Below are 6,447 nucleotides of genomic sequence, written 5' to 3' on the forward strand. Positions count from 1 at the left end.
AGCGGCCGTCATCGCTGGAGGAGGACAAGAGGAGGACAACGGTGACACCCAGTATGATGGCTACTATGGAGGAGGCATGTGGGAAGGCTCTGATGCAGAGGAGGAGCCCCTGGAGATGTCAGAGGATGAAGCCCCAGCACCACTACCTGCACCTCTTGCTCCAGCAGCTTCAGCACCTGCACCCGCTGGAGGAGACCCGGAAGACCCAGAGGATCCAGAGGACCCGGACGACGAGGATGATGATGAAGACGATCAGGATGACGGCCCGCCAGAAGAAAGGGCACCATACTGCGTCTACACCTCATTCCACGAGGACGGTCACTTCCCCTTGCTGCTTCGGGACGTGCTGAACGAGCTTCACAACCTCATGGCTCCCATGTGCGAGACATGGCACTATGAAGACCTTGTGCTCGGCGACTACTACGTCACTCGGGTCCACATAAGGGTGGATAATGGGCCCCGAGGCATGATGACCGTCTCCGCACACAACTCCTCCATGCCCATGGCGACCTACCGTGCTGCAGTCAACCATGCCGCCAGGAGGGCTCTCTGGTCCCTCAACCACACCCACTGCCGAGACTTGGAGGACACAGACTATCAGCACCTTCCTCGTCGTGCTCGTGGGAAGGAGGATACGACGTTGACACTTGGAGGGGACGAGGAGACCCGCGTCAATGTCACAGTGCGGGCTCTCGCTGGAGTCGACTCGGACCTAAGGAGCACCATCAACCAGCTGGACGACACCCAAGACCGACTGAGAGAAGCTCACCACAGGATTCGCCAGCTAGAGGCCCAACTTGCAGGAGAGGCGCCTCCACCTGTTCCAGAGGAGGAGCCTCCGCTTCCCGCCTTGTCACCCCCGCGCAAGAGGCTTCGTTTCGGCGACCGTGGCTACCAGAACCATTTCTATTAGATGATAGGCTTAAGAGTTTAGATTGAGTCTTGTAAAGAGTCTTTTTGTAATCGCTAGTTCGTGAACGTTTGTTTAAGTGTGTTAGTTAATCAGTGTGTTTCAATGCTTGGTTTTGTGAACATTTGTGAGTTGGCTTTTTGTAATGATTGCGATGTAATTATGGAGTGATGACCATAATTGCATCAAGTTTTTAATAAAGTTAGCTAGTTAGTAAAGCTTGGGGTTATCTATTTTATTTTATATTGTCTCTATCTCATCCTTGCACCTATATTTTACCATGATTATTTCATGAGTCTTACTTGTCTAACTGGTCAGATGGTGAACACCAGGTCCAGATCAGGAGTTGATCAGCCACCAGTGCAGCGTCAGAGAAGAGGCAACAACCAGCAACCCAACAACATGAGTGGAGGCAACAACCAGAACAACGGGCCACCGCCACCACCACCAGCAGGGATGGAGCAGTTTTTTGCTGCACAGACACAGCTGTTGACCCAAATGGCCAATGCCATGGCCAATCTACAAGCTCAAGCGAACCAAGCTCCAGTACCACAGCCGCCATAGAGGGATCGCCACCGTGACTTCATGAGTCACATGCCTCCTACTTTCTCCCACTCACCAGATCCTCTTCACGCCGATGACTGGCTCAAGACCATCGAGAAGATGCTGAACATAGTTCAGTGTACGGATAGGGAGAAAGTACTGTATGCCTCAGGTAGATTGGAAGGAACTGCAGCAGACTGGTGGGATGCTTATACCGCCGCCCATGCTGATCAGGACACCATCACCTGGCAAGAGTTCGGGACTCAATTCAGGGAGTACCACATACTTTGGGCAGAATGTCAACTTTGGGCAGAATCAGTATCAGTACCAGAGCCCAGCTCAGCAGTACCAGCAGAATCAGCAGTCAGCTCAACGCGCCACTCCCCAGCAGAATCGCCAGAACACTCCAGTCGGTACCCCTACGAGAAACAACAACCCCGCATCTTCCGGAGGCAATGCTTGCTTCAAGTGTGGTCAGCCTGGACACTTTGCTCACGCTTGTCCCAAAAGGAATACACAGGGTACGCCAGGCCAATTCAGTAACAGTGGGCAGAGACAGACCCCCCCCCCCCCCCCAACAACTGCAGCAGTAGCCGAGAAACAACAACCAGACTCCCCAGGGCAACCGTGGATAGCAGAACTACGTCCATGGAAAGGTGAACTATGTTGCCGCGGAGTCCACTCAGGAGGCACAAGATGTTGTGTTCGGTATGTTTCTAGTCAACTCAGCTCCTGCATCAGTTTTATTCGATTCTGGAGCAACGCATTCTTTCATATCTGCTCAGTTCGTAGCCAAGTATTCTATTCCTCTTTGCACTATGCCTAGAACCATGCTAGTAAATTCACCTGGGGGGGAATATGAAGGCTATGTATCGGTGTTTTGGGGTTAGAATACAGATCATGGGCAGAGAATTTGTGGCAAATCCGATAGTTCTGGAGTCTAGTGGTATTGACATCATTCTTGGAATGGGATGGTTGACCAAGTATGATGTTGTCATTCAATGTGCCAAGAGATCAGTGCTCCTCACTAGCTCAGCAGGTGAGAGGTTTGAGTTTGTTGCAACCCCTCCAACATCAGCAGATTGTACGGTGAATCAGATGAAGGCTGCTCTGATAGAGGACATCAGGATAGCATGCGAGTACTCAGATGTGTTCCCCGATGACTTGCCAGGTATGCCACCTGAACGTGACATTGAGTTCATCATAGATCTTTTACCTGGTACTGCACCTTTGCTAAGAGACCATATAGGATGTCTGCTGGTGAACTAGAAGAACTTAAGAAACAATTAAAGGAATTGTTAGATAAGAAATTTATTCATCCTAGTTCGTCACCATGGGGAGCACCAGTGATCTTTGTTGACAAGAAGGATGGTACACAGAGGATGTGTGTGGACTACAGGTCATTAAATGAAGTTACTATCAAGAACAAGTATCCATTGCCGCATATAGAAGATTTGTTTGATCAGCTGAGAGGAGCCAAGATATTCTCCAAGATCGATCTGAGGTCAGGGTATCACCAGTTGAGGATACGACCGTCGGATACTCCCAAGACCGCTTTCACTACCAGATATGGGTTGTATGAATATACAGTTATGTCATTCAGGTTGACCAATGCACCAGCTTACTTTATGTACTTGATGAATAAGGTGTTTATGGAGTATCTCGACAAGTTCGTAGTGGTGTTCATTGATGATATATTGGTGTACTCCAAGAATGAGGAAGAACATGAGGAACATTTGAGGCTTGTTTTGCAGAAGCTCAGGGAGAATCAGTTGTAAGCCAAGTTCAGCAAATGTGAATTCTAGTTGAATGAGGTTTTGTTTCTTGGTCATGTCATCACAGATGGAGGAATTGTAGTTGATCCTAGCAAGGTCAGAGATGTGTTGAAGTGGGAACCCCCTCAGACAGTGTCAGAAATCCGGAGTTTCTTAGGACTCGCAGGCTACTACAGAAGATTTATAGAAGGTTTCTCCAAGATACTGAAACCCCTTACTTCACTACTGGAGAAAGGAAAAGAGTTTGTATGGTCTGATGAGTGCCAAGCCAATTTTGAGGAATTGAGGAGACGATTGACCACAACACCAGTGTTGGCTATGCCGGATATCCACAAGAGCTTTGATATATATTGTGATGCATCCCGGCAAGGACTAGGTTGTGTGCTGATGCAAGAGGGACATGTGATTGCTTATGCGTCTCGTCAGTTGAGGAAGCATGAGCAGAATTACCCCACTCACGACCTGGAATTAGCAGCCGTGGTACATGCTTTGAAGATATGGAGTCATTGTAGGAATATGGGGTAGCAAAAACAAAATTTTCTATCGCATAAACCAGGATTACTGCAGTTATAGATCACGGGATTACCACTAGACGCGCGGTTGCGGAACTTCTGTAGCGTGTCGGTGTAGTGCAGATGGAAGCCGGCAGTGCAGTTGCGAGAACCTCCTCTTGTGCGGCTCGTCCTTGTGCAGCAGATGCGGCACCTCAAAGGTATCCACACGTACGGGAAGAAGCATCGCGATCCGGACTGCTAGATCCGCGAAGGCGACCTAGGGCTTGGGCGCGAAGGAGAGGAGGTACTGTAGCGCGACGTGGCTACGGCTCACGGCGGCGTTACTATTCCCGTGAACAGTAACCATGAATAGTAAATGGTCTAGGGTTTAGGCTCCCCCCTCTCCTCTGTTTATATAGCCCCTTAGGTGGCTGCCTTGGGCCCCATCTTGGGCGCCCCCTTTTGAGCCGAAAAGGCCCATTAGTGCACCTAAGCCCAGTCTAATTCGGATCTCGTCCTTATCAGGCTTCTTTCCCTTAAGTGTGTGACCATATGGGCTCACATGCGAATAGACATGGCCCGAGTACTCTTACTCGGCCCAATAGTAGACAGTGGCCTCTAGCAAGACATGTCAACTCCTATACGTACATAAAGATCATATCAGATGAGCCGTTACAATATCATATACATGGTGTTCCTTTTGCCTCACGATATTTGGTCTAGCTCCAAGCCAACCGCTCTTTCTCGATCCTGTGATTCGAAATCCTTGGTTAACTCTTAACCCCAGCATGGCCATGCATTTCCTGATCCGAATCACTCGAGGGGCCCAGAGATATCTCTCTCTTGTAGAGAGGGGCAAATCCGATCTTGACCGACTATGTCTCACAGCATGCTTCTTGACAGACCCGAAAGCTACCTTTATGACAACCCTGTTACGGTGCAGCGTTTGATGGCTCATAAGTAAGTCGGTTCACATCTTGAGTACATACGATGATCTCAGGTCTTAGGACACAGCGTACATATTGTGTAATGAGAAGTCATCATCTCGTGTTGGGTCAGTTCAGACTCATGTTCCACATGAGCCCACATTATTAGTTTGACATCTACATATCCATGACTTGTGAAACATAGTCATCAACTAATACATGTGCTAGTCTAATATCCATGTGTGCCCTCACATGAACTCCGACTAGGAACAGATTTTGAATAACCATACAAGTAAAGAGTCTCACAGACAATTCACATAATTGTCAATCAATACAAGTTGCCTTTCATGGATATTCAAGGAACACTTCATTAATCATGAATACAAGGAAATATGATCATCTCTATGATTGCCTCTAGGGTATATTTCCAACAGGCATTATCTGTTGGGACATAGATGTCAGATATATACTGATCACAAGAGTCTGAAGTACATCTTCACTCAGAATGACCTCAACCTGAGACAGAGAAGATGGTTAGAGCTCATAAAGGATTATGATCTGGAGATACACCATCACCCCAGAAAAGCTAACGTGGTTGCTGATGCTTTGAGTCACAAGAGTTATGCGAACGCCACCAGGGTCAGCCAGATGCCTCAAGAATTGTGTTGGGAGTTTGAGAAACTCAACCTTGGTTTTGTTGGTCACATTGAGGGAATCACTATAGAAGTCGAGCCGACTCTTGAGCAAGAGATACGGAAGGGTCAGCTTGAGGATGATAAGATCAAGGAAATCAAGGAGCTGATAGAAAGAGGCAATGCACCTAATTTTACTGAGGATGAACATGGAACCGTGTGGTTCAGAAAGAGGATATGTGTGCCAGAGGTGGATCATCTGCGAGAGAAGATTCTAAAGGAAGCCCATGATTCAGCCTACTCGATTCATCCAGGCAGTACCAAGATGTACCAGGATTTGAAAGAAAGATATTGGTGGTATGGCATGAAGCGTGATGTTGCAGCTCACGTGGCCATATGTGATGTGTGTTAGAGAGTCAAGGCAGAACACCAGAGACCAGCCGGTTTGTTGCAACCTTTAAAAATATCAGAATGGAAATGGGAAGAAATTGGTATGGATTTTATTGTGGGGTTACCACGAACAAAGGATGGCTATGATTCTATATGAGTTATTGTGGATAGGTTGACAAAGGTAGCTCACTTCATTCCAGTGAAGACTACTCACTCGGGAGCCAAACTGGCAGAGCTGTACATATCCAGGATTGTCTGCCTACATGGGGTACCTAAGAAGATTGTGTCCGACAGAGGTACTCAGTTCACGTCTCGATTTTGGCAGAAGTTGCATGAGTCAATGGATACGAAGCTGAACTTCAGCTCAGATTATCACCCGCAGACAGATGGGCAGACAGAAAGGACCAATCAGGTGTTAGAGGATATGCTCCGAGCCTGCGCTCTAAAGCACGAAGGCAGTTGGGATAAGAGCTTGCCGTATGCAGAGTTTTCATACAACAATAGTTACCAGGGCAGTTTGAAGATGACACCATTTGAGGCATTATATGGAAGGAAGTGCAGAACTCCATTATATTGGAGTGAGACAGGAGAAAGCCAGTTGTTCGGCCCTGAGATCATAAAAGAGGCCGAACGACAAGTGCAGGTTGTCAGAGAGAATCTGAAAGTGGCACAGTCGAGGCAGAAGAGCTATGCAGACACTCGACGTAGAGAGTTGATCTTTGAAGAAGGAGATTTTGTGTATCTCAAAGTGTCACCTATCAGAGGTTTGCGCAGATT

The sequence above is a fragment of the Panicum virgatum genome, chromosome 2K (assembly GCF_016808335.1).
Source record: "Panicum virgatum strain AP13 chromosome 2K, P.virgatum_v5, whole genome shotgun sequence".
NCBI classification, from domain to species: Eukaryota; Viridiplantae; Streptophyta; class Magnoliopsida; order Poales; family Poaceae; genus Panicum; species Panicum virgatum.